The sequence below is a fragment of the Lithobates pipiens genome, unplaced genomic scaffold (assembly GCF_037356315.1).
Source record: "Lithobates pipiens isolate NorthernLeopardFrog02 unplaced genomic scaffold, aLitPip1_a1.2 Scaffold_3, whole genome shotgun sequence".
Classification (NCBI taxonomy): Eukaryota; Metazoa; Chordata; class Amphibia; order Anura; family Ranidae; genus Lithobates; species Lithobates pipiens.
The window spans coordinates 79,328,977-79,344,510 of NW_027507790.1; the positions used below are offsets into that span (position 1 = coordinate 79,328,977).

At 44.6% G+C, this 15,534-nt stretch overlaps 1 protein-coding gene across 3 annotated transcripts in view; it reads left to right on the forward strand.

Annotated features, from left to right (window-relative positions):
• KNTC1 (kinetochore associated 1) overlaps window positions 1-15,534 on the forward strand; it is a 389,498-nt gene that overhangs the window by 134,585 nt on the left and 239,379 nt on the right. The window lies entirely within an intron of this gene.

Consider the following 15,534-nt stretch of genomic DNA (forward strand, 5'->3'; position numbering starts at 1 on the left):
TAGTGCACTGTGCAATACATGCAAAGTATGCAAAATAGAATATAGTTTTTTTTTTTCTTCTTTACAGTGAAACTTTATAGGAAAATTGCAGCATTACATGTGCAACAGAATAGTAGGCAAGTTGCAGACTTCAATACACTGCAGATAGTCATACAGCAATCCAATGTTCTCCTATGTTGTCTCAACCTGATGTTCTACCATAATATAGGCATGTAAATAAAAACATTTAGCTCAATCTAACACTACGATATCATAAACATAAACTGTACCGTGAGACTCAATCAGGGGGTGAGGGCAAGGAAGGGGGGGTGGGTAGAAAGGGAAGGGGACGAAGAGTGGGAAGGGTGAGGAGGGAAGGTGACAGTCAAAGGTAAATGAAATGTCAAAATCTGTTCCCTAAAGGCTCGACGGAGCTTTTAATTGTGAAAGTTAAGGCTTCTGTCCTGAACCCACATTGCCCAACTTTTGTCAAACCTCTTGGAGGAGTTGCGTGTTAACCATTGATCTCCAAGCTGCCACTTTTGGAGGCTCAGCAAGTTCCCACTTTAAAAGGATCGTCTTTCTAGCATAAAATATGTTATATAAAATAATAAGCTGCTTTTGATGTGTGGAGGCCTGTAAATTGTCAGTTATACCCAACAGTAACATTTAACCACTTGCCGACCGCCTCACGCCGATGTACGTCGGCAGAATGGCACGGGCAGGCATAAGCACGTACATGTACGTGCTTTGCCTCCCGCGGGTCGGGGGCCCGATCGGGCCCCCGCCCGGTGCCTGCGGCGGTCGGTTTTCGTTCGGGAGCGATCCCGGACGAGGGGACGGCCATTCATTCATGGCCACCCCCTCGCGATCGCTCCCGACGAATGGAAATCCCCGGTGACATCACTTCCTCTCCTGTAATGTAAACACAGGAGAGGAAGTGATGTATTCTCTCCTCCGTGTCGGTATTTTTCGTTCCGACACGGAGGAGAGCGGATCAGTGAGTTGCACCAACACATCCCACACACAGTAGAACATGCCAGGCACACTCACACCCCCCCTTTACCCCCCGATCACCCCCCCAATTACCCCTGCCCCCCAGTCACAGTGACACCAATGTCATTTTTTTTTTTTTTTTTTTTTTTTTTGCATTGGTGTCATTTGTGACTGTAATAACTGTTAGGGCAGTTAGGGTTAGCCCCCTTTAGTTCTAATGTACCCCCCTAACCCCCCCAATAAAGGTTTAACCCCGTGATCACCCCCCGTCGCCAGTGTCACTAAGGCTGGGTTCACATTGCAGCGGTTTATGAGAACGAATGTGATTCGCACCGCACTGCAGTGCAAATCACATCCGATCTCTGTGCGATTCGAGTTCAGCCATTCGCCGCACCCGCCGCACCCGCCACACCCGCCGCACCCGCCGCAAATTCGCACGGGACCCTTTTTTTGGCCCGCAGCAGAATCGGATCGCATGGGTGTTCACACCATGCGATCCGAGTTTGCAGATCGCACTGCGATATGCGAACTGATCTGGGGGTGTCAGTAACATTTCACTGACACTCCCAGCAGTTCGCATAGGGCAGTGTGAACTGCCGCCGGGAGGCATGCGATGCGGGAACCCGCCGCGGATTCGTGGCGTTCCCGCATCGCTCCAGTGTGAACCCAGCCTAATAAGCGATCATTTTTCTGATCGCCGTATTAGTGTCACAGGTGACGCTAGTTAGGCAGGTAGGTATTTAGGTTCGCCGCAGCTTTTTATAGCGCTAGGGACCCCCATATACTACCGCATAAAGCCCCCTGATTGCCCCCTAGTTAACCCTTTCACCAGTGATCACCATATAACTGTTACAGGTGACGCTGGTTGGTTAGTTATTTTTTTATAGTTTCAGGGCACCCGCCATTTATTACCTAATAAAGGTTTAACCCCCTGATCACCCGGCAGGTGTCATTTGTGACTAATAACTGTTAGGGCAGTTAGGGTTAGCCCCCTTTAGTTCTAAGGTACCCCCCTAACCCCCCCAATAAAGGTTTAACCCCGTGATCACCCCCCGTCGCCAGTGTCACTAAGGCTGGGTTCACATTGCAGCGGTTTATGAGAACGGATGTGATTCGCACCGCACTGCAGTGCAAATCACATCCGATCTCTGTGCGATTCGAGTTCAGCTATACAGATAGTATGGCTGAATTCGTGTCGCACCCGCCGCACCCGCCGCAAACTCGCACGGGACCCTTTTTTTGGTCCGCAGCAGAATCGGATCGCATGGGTGTTCACACCATGCGATCCAAGTTTGCAGATCGCACTGCGATATGCGAACTGATCTGGGGGTGTCATTAACATTTCACTGACACTCCCAGCAGTTCGCATAGGGCAGTGTGAACTGCCGCCGGGAGGCATGCGATGCGGGAACCCGCCGCGCATTCGTGGCGTTCCCGCATCGCTCCAGTGTGAACCCAGCCTAATAAGCGATCGTTTTTCTGATCGCTGTATTAGTGTCACAGGTGACGCTAGTTAGGCAGGTAGGTATTTAGGTTCGCCGCAGCTTTTTATAGCGCCAGGGACCCCCATATACTACCGCATAAAGCCCCCTGATTGCCCCCTAGTTAACCCTTTCACCAGTGATCACCATATAACTGTTACAGGTGACGCTGGTTGGTTAGTTATTTTTTTATAGTTTCAGGGCACCCGCCATTTATTACCTAGTCTCACTAGTGTACCCCTAAATTTAGGGGTGTCTACTTTCTAAAATGGGGTCATTTGGGGGGGGGGGTTTGTGCCATCTTGGCATTTTATGGCCTTCAAAACTGTAACGCCCTTAGAAAGCCTGAAGGCGGTGCTTGGTTTTTGGGGCCCCGTACGCGGCTAGGCTCCCAAAAAGTCCCACATATGTGGTATCCCCGTACTCAGGAGAAGCAGCAGAATTTATTTTGGGGTGTCATTTCACATATGCCCATGGCATGCGTGAGCAATATATCATTTAGTGACAACTTTGTGAAAAAAAAAAAAAGTTTGTAATTTTCCCGCAACTTGTGGCAAAATATAAAATATTCCATGGACTCAACATGCCTCTCAGCAAATAGCTTGGGGTGTCTACTTTCTAAAATGGGGTCATTTGTGGGGGTTTTGTGTCATCTTGGCATTTTATGGCCTTCAAAACTGTAATAGGTAGTGAGAAGTGAACTCAAAAAATTACGCCCTTAGAAAGCCTGAAGGCGGTGCTTGGTTTTCGGGGCCCCGTACGCGGCTAGGCTCCCAAAAAGTCCCACATATGTGGTATCCCCGTACTCAGGAGAAGCAGCAGAATTTATTTTGGGGTGTCATTTCACATATGCCCATGGCATGCATGAGCAATATATCATTTAGTGACAACTTTGTGAAAAAAAAAAAAAAAAAAAAAAAGTTTGTAATTTTCCCGCAACTTGTGGCAAAATATAAAATATTCCATGGACTCAACATGCCTCTCAGCAAATAGCTTGGGGTGTCTACTTTCTAAAATGGGGTCATTTGTGGGGGTTTTGTGCCATCTTGGCATTTTATGGCCTTCAAAACTGTAATAGGTAGTGAGGCGTGAAATCAAAAATTTACGCCCTTAGAAAGCCTGAAGGCGGTGCTTGGTTTTCGGGGCCCTGTACGCGGCTAGGCTCCCAAAAAGTCCCACATATGTGGTATCCCCGTACTCAGGAGAAGCAGCAGAATTTATTTTGGGGTGTCATTTCACATACGCCCATAGCATGTGTGAGCAATATATCATTTAGTGACAACTTTGTGTAAAAAAAAAAAAAAAATTTTTTTTTTGTCATTATTCAATCGCTTGAGGCAAAAAAATAAAATATTCAATGGGCTCAACATGCCTCTTATCAATTTCCTTAGGGGGTCTACTTTCCAAAATGGGGTCATTTGGGGGGGTTTTGTACTGCCCTGTCATTTTAGCACCTCAAGAAATGAGATAGACAGTCGTAAACTAAAAGCTGCGTAAATTCCAGAAAACGTACCTTAGTTTGTAGATGTGACAACTTTTGCGCAAACCAATAAATATACAATTATTGACTTTTTTTTTACCAAAGACATGTGGCTGAATACATTTTGGCCTAAATGTATGACTAAAATTGAGTTTATTGGATTTTTCTAATAACAAAAAGTAGAAAATATCATTTTTTTTCAAAATTTGCGGTCTTTTTACGTTTATATCGCAAAAAATAAAAATCGCAGAGGCAATCAAATACCATCAAAAGAAAGCTCTATTTGTGGGAAGAAAAGGACGCAAATTTTGTTTGGGTACAACATTGCATGACCGCGCAATTACCAGTTAAAGCAGCGCAGTGCCAAAGTGTAAAAAGACCTCTGGTCATTTACCAGCAAAATGGTCCGGTCTGAAAGTGGTTAAAGGGTCCAAAAAGATCCCTACCACTCCAAGATTGTTTGTCAGTGACCTCCTATCTCCAAGAGTCCAGAATGCGAGGACAGGACCACATCACATGAATAAAATTCCCTACCTCCGTTTGGCATTTAGGACAATCAGATTGTGAGGTCCGGTAGATCATAGACAATCTCTGGGGGGTGTAATATACTTGATGAATAAATTTTATTTGCACCAGTCTATCTCGGGCTGAAATCATCAATGGAATGTTTTGCTGGATCCCTGCATCCCATTCTTCCCTGAACAGCTCGGGCAAATCTCTCTGCCATTTCTGGAATAGCTGGCATGATTTAAATTACTAGTAAAAAGGCTTGATTTAAATCAACTCTATTTTAAATCATAATTTCTCTTATATTCACCGACTGACACAGCTTCTTCTCTTTAGACCATTGGGTTGTTATGCCACCTTCAGGAGAAGACTAGGCATTACATGTTAACATGTGATAATAAAACTAGAACTTTCTAGTTCCGCCCAAGGGGCGGTCCCTTAGGTAACAACCCCTCAGCATGCTACTGCAGCCTCAGTTTTATTTTGCCTAGTGAAGGATCAGGATCCAGTCAGACAATGCCACTGCTGTGGCATACGTCAATCACCAAGAAAGAACAAGAAGCTCGGCCGCCGCATGGGAGGTCACTCACATACTTCGGTGCAACATTTACCAGCCCTGTCGGTCATTTACATCCTGCATGTGGAATAGTTCTTCTCTTTTGAGGAGCACCCTGTTTTTGTGGTGGTGATTCCACATACTGTAGTTTTTTTTATGGGTAAAGTTTGTACTAGCTCCCACATGCCATGGTGGATGAGGTTTTATGCTGTTTTCCCACCCCTCGTTTTGCCACTGCTTGGGGATGTCCCAACGGTCTAAAGAGAAGAACGTGTGTTAGTCGGTGAATATAAGAGAAAATAGGATTTTTTGTACTCTACGTAAAATCCCTTTCTCTGTAATTCACCGACTGACACAGCACCCGCCCCTCATATTTTCTTTACGTTATACTGCTTGTTGACATACTGAGGCTGCAGTAGCATGCTGGGGGGTTGTTACCTAAGGGACTGCCCCTTGGGCGGAACTAGAAAGTTCTAGTTTTATTTTTGCTTGTAATACCTAGTCTTCTGAAGGTGGCATAACAACCCAATGGTCTAAAGGGAAGAAGCTGTGTCAGAGAAAAGGATTTTACGGTGAGTACAAAAAATCCTATTTTTTGAAAAGCAACTGTCATCTCTGTCCTATAGCAGCTCCTCTTCTGACCCGCTGTTGACTCACCGACAGTCCTATTCGCTTTAATGGGGCGGCTGTTGATGCAGCAGTGACACAACAATGTGAGGAATGTGGCGGCCGCAGGTGAGTGGATGCCCGCTAACAGGTGCTGCCATGATGGATCTGAAATGATAGGTGCTCTTAAAATGTAAGGACTCATTCTTGCTGGTAGGTAGAATCTTTAATATTTGCAAACAAAATTAAGGTTTCACATTAAGAATAATAAGCTGTCAGGTTAGTAAAACAGAAATATCAGAACCGATTCAATCATACAGCTTGTAGACTACATAGATTTTCAAAACAATGTGATAAAGAAATTTTAATGAATTTTGTTTTATCTCATGGTTACTGTGAAATCGTGTGAGTGTAGTCTGGATTAATTGAATGAGTTTACCAAAAATGTAAATATTGCAGAATATACAGCCTCATACTATATAACTAAGCTCCATTTCATGCTGAATAAATTAAATTATTATTGTATCTTAAATAGAAAGCTATCTTTAGATAGATTTTTACTCCGAAAGCATTTTATTTAAAAAAAAAATGTGATCAAAATCCCAAAAATCTGATTTAAAAAAAAAAAAATCATACATTTTTTTTTACTTATTTATATCCACCCTAATAGCTGGTCAGTTTTAGAATGTCTAGAGACAATGATGATGAATGATCATCATTGTAACAGCAATCAAAGTGTAGACAAACAGCTACTCGCTCGGCAGGCCATGACGAAACCTCAGCTCCAGAGGTGGTTGGTGAGCTTTTGGTTGGGCTACTGATGTCTGCATCACAGTGGGCCGAGGCCAGCAGCCACCCTGTACTGATCAGTGAGTGGTTCTGCAATGGAATGTCTCCCAGCTCTTCAGGACTGCTAAGTACAACTCTCCTTGCCGCAGTGGGGCTGAGCAGCTGGGCATTCCCTGGGAGGTCGATTAAACGGTCCCTCACCTCCCTATCTTCCCTCCCCCCCCCCCCCTCCATTGGGGGATGCTGCATGTGGCTGCTGAGCGGTTTATGTGTGCGTATACAGGGGCTCTCTGGTGGGCTCTCACCTGGGATGGGGGGGCTAGCTCTAGTGGTGTCCTGGGTCGTGCCCTGGAAGGCACCTGTGAGGTTCTGCTGTTTGGTGTGGCGCAGTGTCTCTGCCATCGTTTTTCTTTCTGTACCTCATGGAGCTGCTGGCGGCCATTTTAGATGTGGGCGAGGGCAGCATGTCTTCCTGGGCTTCAGCGCCCATTTTCCCAGTGATCTCCTATTCAGGACACTGGGGGCCATTTTCTGGAAGCCTGAACACATTTTCAGTCTTCTCTTGCAGCAGCATGACTCATGTGCGCTCTGACATTTTCCCTGTTTTTTCTGTCTTTGTACTGGACGCTAGGCAGCCATTTTCTTGAAGCCTGAGCACATTTCTAGAGCTCTGACACAGACTCAGGTCCTGCTGAGGCTGGTGACCCCTGCTCTGTCTTGTCAGATGACGCTGACCAGGACCGTTTGGACAGTGAGGATGAGTCCCTGTCCGGGTCCGTGCGCGACAAAGCGCTTGTTGGAGCACTTATCACAGTTGTGCGTGATACCCTGAAGATTCAGGAGTCAGCGGATCCCTCTGCTGATGTATCTGTCCCTTTTGGGTCCCACAAGCCAGCATGTTCACCTAAGGTGATCCCGTATCTGACTTATTTTGACAAGTTCATTTACAAGGAATGGGGTCGCCCGCAACTGAACTTTTCGGTCCCCAAATACATGGTGGTGCGTTACCCTTTTGAGGAGAGCCTTCTCAAGAAGTGTTTGGCTCCTCCAGTCATGGACCCCCCAGTATCCAGGTTAAATAAAGTATCCTCGATCCCTGTTGAGGGGACTCCTGCATTCAAGGATCCCATGGACAGGAAGGCCGAGGCAGTGGCTCGTTCCTTGTTTACGGTTGTGGGGTCAACCATGCGACCAGTACTGGCATCCGCACTTGTGTCGCAGACACTAACTGAGTGGGCAAAACTGTTGCATCACGAATTGGGAGAACAGGCTTCTCCTGTCTGCGTGGAACTAGCAGACCTACTAGTGCAGGCATTAAGTATGTTTGTGACTCGGCCCTGGATACCCTCCCTCTGTTATCCAGGCCTTCAGTGTCAGCCGTGGTGCTGAGCCACCTGATCTGGTTAAAATGCTGATCGGCTGACCAGGCATCCAAGAAAGCCCTGACGGATCTACTCTTCTTTCTCGACCAGCTCTTTGGAGCCTCTTTGGATGACATTATAAAAATGCCACAGGTGGTAAGAGTACACTACTCCCACAGGCCAGGAAGGCTAAGGAGCCACGCCGTAGGCAAGGGCCCTCATTTTCCTCTCACAAATTGCTTTTGTCCGCCCAGAGCTTCGGGCAAACATCCCCAGCCCGACAGGACGGCTTCTGAAGGACAAAAGCATCCCTGGAACCGCAAGCCTAACAACCCTGCTAGCAAAAGTGCTACCGCATGAAGGTTTAACCCCACCCGCAACTTGGGTGGGGGGTCGCCTTCGGGAGTTTGCAGCCCGGTGAACCTCTCGGCTGTCCGACCAGTGGGTCTGCGATCTGATTTCCTCCAGCTACAAGATGGAGTTCCTCTCTTGGGCACAAAACAGATTCTTCCCCTCCAGCATACTCGTACTCCCAGCTCGCCGGGAGGCCCTCTTGGGGGTGGTAAGAGAGCTGTTGAATCGTGGGGTGATGGTACCTGTTCTGGAATCGGAACGTTTCCAGGGGTTCTACTCAAACTGTAGTCCCCAAGAAGGAAGGGGTTCGTCCAATCTTAGACCTAAAAGCCCTCAATTACTTTGTAAAAGTACAGGGGTTCAGAATGGAATCAGTTCGCTCAATAGTCGCTGCACTTCATCAAGGGGACTCCCTGGTGTCTTTGGACATCCAGGATGTGTACCTGCATTCGGCATCAGAGGTTTCTGCGATTTGCAGTTGGAGAAGCCAACTACCAGTTTGTGGCTCTTCCCTTTGGTTTAGCATCAGCCCCCCCCCGAGTCTTTACCAAGGTATTGGCTCCTGTTTTGTCATTGCTGCAACAACGCGGGATCGCGATCATGGGTACCTAGACAATCTCCTCCTGAGAGCATCTTCCGCCTCAGAATTAGAGGAGGATGTGGCGATCACCATGCAGACCCTGCAGGAATTTGGATGACTGTTGAACCTAAAGAAGTTAGTGATCGTACCGACTCAGCGTTTGGAGTACCTAGGCTTGCTGCTGGACTCCATGGAAGCGAGAGTGTTTCTCCCTTCAGACAAACTGCAGACTCTCAGAGCTGCGGTAAAACTGCGGATGAACCTCAAGTGGTCGCTATGCTTCTGCATGCCAGTCCTGGGACTCATGGTGGCCTCCTTCGAGGCAGTACCATATGCCCAGTTCCACACCCGAGTTCTGCGGAAGGAGATTTTGACCAAGTGGGATAAGTTGCCAGATGCTGGACCCAGGAGAATGGGCATTGCATATGAAGGTGTTCAGACTACTGTGCATGCAGTGGGGCACACCAGACGTGGATCTTCTGGCCTCCCGTTTCAATCGGAAGGTGCTGAGATTCGTGTGCAGGACAAGGGATCCATGGGCAGACGCGATGGTGGCTCCGTGGGATCAGTACCAGCTGATCTACGCCTTTCAGCGTTCTTGGTACGCAGACCTAGTTGCGAGAGGACCTTCTGTCTCAAGGTCCGATTCTCCATCCTGCCTTACCATCGCTGGCTTTAATGGCATGGCTTTTATATGCAGGTGTTAAGGAACTGGGGTCTTTCGGACTCTGTGATCCCAACTATGCTGAGAGCACGGAAATCTTCTTCTCGGAAGATATATCATCATAGCTGGAAGGCCTACATCTCCAGGTGTGAGGAGAAAGGATGGCTTTTCTATATCCAGGATCCTGCTGTTTCTACAGCAAGGTGTAGACCAGAAATTGGTTTTAAGCACCATTAAGGTCTGAATCTGGTGTTGGCAGCGCTCCAGAAATCGCCATTTGAATACATCAGAGAGATTCCCCTGTTGACTCTTTCCCAGAAAATGGTCTTTAAAGTGCCCATCACTCGGCCAGGAGGGTTTCGGAACTGGCGGCCTTGTCTTGCAAGTCGCCCTATCTGATTATCCACAGGATAGGTTGGTGTTGCGTCCGCAATCATCTTTTCTGCGGAAGGTGTTTTCGGCGTTCCACATCAATGAAGCAATGTGTTACCATCTCTGTGTCCTAAGCTGACACATCCTAAGGAGGTGGTCGTCCATTCCCTGGACGTGGTTCGGGCTCTGTAGGGTATTTGTCACTGCTCCCTTCCGGAAGTCAGAAGAAACTTCCGGAAGTTTGTTTCAATGGCTGGTCTGAAAAAAGGCATGGCAGTCTCGTTGGCCACCTTTTCCAGGTGGATTAGACAGTGTTGTACAGGCCTACGCCTTGAAGGGGCAGGTGCCCCCTTTTCGATCACGGCCCATGCTACAAGGACAATCGGTACGTCGTAGGGCCTTCCGGCATCAATCGTCTGTTGCTCAAGTGTGTAAAGCGGTGACTTGGTCCTCTGTTCACACTTTTACAAAATTCTACATCAGCTGATGAGTGTTTTGGCCGCAAAGTTTTGCAGGCGGCTGTATAATGGCAATTGCACATACATTTTTTTTTCCCTGTTTTTTTGGGTAAAAACGCAGTACATTTAAGTTAATGCACTGTTGCATTTGTTGCCGCAGTTTTGGTGCGGTTTAAGAGTAGTGCTTCTATGTTGAGGAGCACCCTTTTTTTTGTGGTAGTTCTTCCACACATTGTAGTGTGTTTGTTTTTTTTTTTTTTTTTTTTTTTTTGTGGGTAACGTTTGTACTAGTTCCCACATGCCATGGTGGATGAAGTTTTTTATTTATTTATTTTCAGTTTTCCCACCCCTCATTTTGGCACTGCTTGGGGACGTCCCAATGGTCTAAAGAGAGAAGCTCGATCAGTCGGTAAATATAAGAGAAAATATGATTTTTTTGTACTCACCGTAAAATCCTTTTCTCTGTAATTCACCGACTGACACAGCACCCGCCCCTCCTAATTTTCTTTACGTTATACTGCTTGTTGATGTACTGAGGTTGCAGTAGCATGCTGAGGGGTTGTTACCTAAGGGACCGCCCCTTGGGTGGAACTAAAAAGCTCTAGTTTTATTATCGCATGTTAACATGTAAGGCCTTGTCCTCTCCTAATGGTGGCATAACAACCCAATGGTCTAAAGAGAGAAGCTGTGTCAGTCGGTGAATAACAGAGAAAATAATTTTACGGTGAGTACAAAAAGTCCTATTGTTATTTTTTATTTTAACATACTGTCGCCAGTCATTTTCCCTGATCACTACCATAGCAGTCATATGACGACGCTGTACTTCACTGGTGAAAAATAAAATAAGATTTAGAAAACCCCCAAAAAATTACATCTTCCAACACTCCGCCATGCCTTATAATAAATACCTGAGACACTCTACTTTCCAAGAAATGAGATAGGCCATCAGAACATCAGGATTGATCAATTTTCAAATCTGTAAATGCTATCAATGTCAAACAAACCAGTTAATATACACTTATCGGGATTTTTTTATTTTTATTTTTATTTTTTACAAAAGACATGTAGCAGAATACATTTTGGCCTACATTTATGAAGAAATTTTGATTTATTTGGATGTTTTATAGCAAAAGTAGGAAATATTGTTTTGTTTATTTTTTTTAAATCCTTTTTTTTTTTCCATAGATGTAGCAAAAATAAATCCAGTGGTGATAACATACCACCAAAAGAAAGCTATATTTGTTTGGAAAAAAAATTATATACATTTAATTTGCGTACAGTACTGCATGACCAAGCAATTTTATGTTTCTTGCAGGTACAGCAGCCCTTCTAAAAGAATGCAAGGGAGGAGAACAGCAAACACCACCTGAGTGTAGTATTATAAAAATGTTTTATTCACAAAGGTAAAATGCACTCGCCAGATTGAGAAGTAAAATGCTCCCATCAGGTTTATGGGGGAACAGCTCTGATCCGTCCTAGAGACATAGCACTGTGTCAGGGAACCGCTAGAAATTGAGTACTGTGGAGCATTCTGTGACCACTGGGAAGTCCAGGCAAACCAACCAGTAGGAGGAGTTAAATCTCTGAGCATGTAACCTTTTGATTCCAGCCATCTCTCTGTTTTCGGTGATGTCACTTCTGCCGTGCATTCCACGCTGGTTTTCCCGGACTTCCTAGTGGCCACAGGACGCTTTACATTACTCCTCCATCTCCAGCGGTTCCCTGGCACAGTGTGATGTCTGCATGATAGATCCAAGCGGCTCTCCCACATGGGCTTATTTTAATTCTCAATCTTGAGCGTATTTTACCTTTTGTGAATAAAACTATTTTTCTGTACTACACTCGGGTGGCACTTCCTGTTCTCCTCCCTTGTGTTTATCCCACAGAGCTGGCTTTACTCTGAGGATAGCTACTGCCCATCCACCCATGCTATGGACTTATGAGCTCTTTAAAGACTAAGTTATTTCTTGTTTTTGTTTGCGTAAATGCACATGCATGTATGTAAACCTAGGTTATAAAGGGTTACTGAGCCTGTGATACATTTGTGAGGTCTTTCACCAAGTTGAAGGGAAATGGAGAGTAAAAGGCGGAGCGTATTATTTCTGCTATGGCACAAGAACATTCGATTTCTTTCAGAATATTTTGCAGCTTACACAGAGTGTACCTTATTGTTTTGTTTTTTGGTTGAAACAAATTCAAAATATAAAATGAGAGTTTCAGTATTTTCAAAAATAAGTTCCAACCTCTGCAGGATCGTGTGTTGGAGGTCACCACATCCCGATAATATTGAAAAAACAGACCCCCTTGGGAAATGGTATTTTAAAAGTGACCAAAAACACCAAGTAATAATATAAAAAGTATTTTATTACAAAAAAATTATATAATTGTCAAAACCTTATTGTATAGACAGGAATGCACAAAAGCATAAAGATAAATAATTTTGATGTATATACAGACATTTATGACATCTCTGATGAACCAGACATTTCCAGCTTGATGCCCTTCTTCAAGTTTTTTTTTTTTTTTTAACAGAGCTCAAAATGTCTATCGAGAAAACATATATACCATTAGAGAGACAATAGACAAACATCGAAGTCAGGCATGAAAAGCAAATAAATGGCGATGCATTCACGTACATATGTACAATTTTTATTGATACCATAGGTATATGAGCCCTTGGGCCCCATGCAGCAGAGAGACTGGACAGATGAAACTCAATCTCGGATAACCCCACAGAAAGTATGGATATCTCAGCGAAGGTCCAAAAAGGGAAGGAAGGCCACAAAGAAAAAGTCAGATCTGAACTGATCTGAAATATAAAATAGAGTATAGTAGTGTCTAATGTCTTTAAAGTCAGGCACCAGATGAAATGACACATGATTATATGTACACAAGACATGCATACCTGGATAGAACATATACATAGATTCTACACAAGAAGATGTCCCCTGTTTAACAATCCCAAGAAAATTTCTGGTAGAATTCCCATGAATCCCCTACCCAGGAGGTATGCCTGTCTGGGATGTAAAGCAGTAGTATTTTATAAAGATAGCCACCACCACAAGCTTATTATTTGAGTAGATCAGGAAACCACAAAGAAGCGCGTGTACTGTGTGTGTCCATCTTGCCTCTTCTGGAAAGTATTTAAAAAGTGCCAGTGATCAGATCTGTTGCTGCATGCAAACACAACTGCAACGGGATCTGATATACACCTGCAGATGCATGTGCAGTGGTGCCGGATGTATTGCGCATCCCCAGCGGTGTGTAAGGTCTCTGTGCATGCACATTTGTGGCCGACCAGGACCAACTGTCTTCAGAACGCACGGAGCCACCCCAAATGAGCGGGACGACATCCTGCACTCCAGGGGCACAAACGCGCTATCACAGCCTGCCAACAATGGGCGGGACTCCAGAAAGAACCCAATCATGTCAGCACCCTGTAAATAGGGGGGAGGGGCTGCGCTAGCAATGCCGGACACCCCTTTGTGGGCCTGGTGAGATATGTCCAAAGCGAGGAAGGGTCATGAATGGAGGAGTTCTATCGTCGGGTGATAGGAAAAAAAGGATTGTTAAGGAGTCTGAAAGGCACAATAAAGTAGCATTACCAGCACATTATGCTATATTAGACCCTAAATGGGTCAATCAAAAGAAGGGAGAAGATATTATTATTTAATACAGATTTTATATAGCGCCAACAGTTTATGCAGCACTTTACAATATAAAAGGGAGACAATAAAGTTACAATAAAATACAAGAGGATAAGGAAGTTACAATCTAATAGGGTGGGGCAGGTGGCACAAAAGGTTGTAACAGTGGGAAATGAGCTGATGGAAATGGTAAGATTAGTTGGAGACATGATACGCTTCCCTGAAGGATGGGTTTTCAGGGATCACCTGAAGGCAGCAACAGTAGGGGATAGCCGAACAGGTGGAGGTATTTAAGTTCCAGATGGGAGAGGTTCTGGAGAAATCCTGGAGACGAGCATGAGAGGAGGGGATGAGAGAGCTTGAGAGTAGGAGGTCTTGAGAAGAACGAAGAGGACGATTTGGGTGATATTGGGAGACAAGGGATTGGAGGAGAGGTTTAGCAGACTCTGTGTGGTTGGTATGGTGTAAAAGTTGGGCAGCAGCATTCATGATGGACTGAAGAGGGGATAGCTGATGGCCTATATTAAATAGCATTTGAAATATTAGCATAGCAGGGAAGACATAGAAGGTCGAAGAACTCTTGGTGAAACATCTCATAAAAATGTATTCCTCTGTTCCATCATATGGCACCAAATATACTGCCACATAGTAGAACAGGAATAGAAAATTTGGAATGGGAGATTTTATTTTTATCCAAGGGGAGGACTGATATAGTTTATCCCGATTAGCCTGTCGGATATAACACCTTCTAAATCTCCTATTCTTCCCATCCCCCTTTAAGGAAGGGGAGCGGTAGCTGGTGTAGAAAAATACGAAAAATCCAGTGAGATCTTAATTTCCTGTGGTAAACTGGAAAAAACTAGAAATAGACCATGCAAGTGGTCAAATAAATCAAACAAATAATAAAAAAAAAAAACAGATATAGTTTTGAAAATCAGCTACAGGCACACTAAGTGATATCAACTTAGTCACAAATGGCTAAAAACACTGCTGCACTAAACAATTATAGTGGAAAGATTAGTGAAATACAAAAGAAGCTATTTAATATTAAAAACATATAAAAGTAATTGAAAATGTTTCACTTGTAATTCAAAGTCCATGTGATGATCCCATTCTTCACTGAGAAATCAAATAAATCAGTGCATCCTCCACTAGTGTAATAAACTGCCACCAAAAATGAATGTATGGAGGCTTACTTGAGTTCTATGCCCTCCTAAATTAATAGAAAGGTCATGACTCGCATGGATAGAAGCTCCCTTACAGTGTTGGATACACAATTTGATAGCAAATCGGATGCAAAACCACCAAAAGATGTCTGAATGTTCTCACATTAAGGGTAATCACATCGACGTGAAGGACCTATCGGATCATGATGACGTCACATGCGTAGCCCCACTCTGACGGGGTTCAGCAAATATTACATTCTCTAAGGACTGCTCCAACTACATATTACTGTATATGTAATCCCTGAGTTTCCAAGATGACACCTTGCCCATTTGCACAAAACCTATTTTTTGACTACGGTTTTATTATGCTAAGAAAATTATAGTTACTATAGTGGTAATCAGAAACCACTCCTCCATTGGCCCAATGCCTTAGACTTATTGACCAGGTGATGTAACTGATAATTACAACCTATTATTATTGTCAGTTATGTATTATTTTGTCTAGTCCCTATAGATTAGTTTAGTCTATCTATACTCT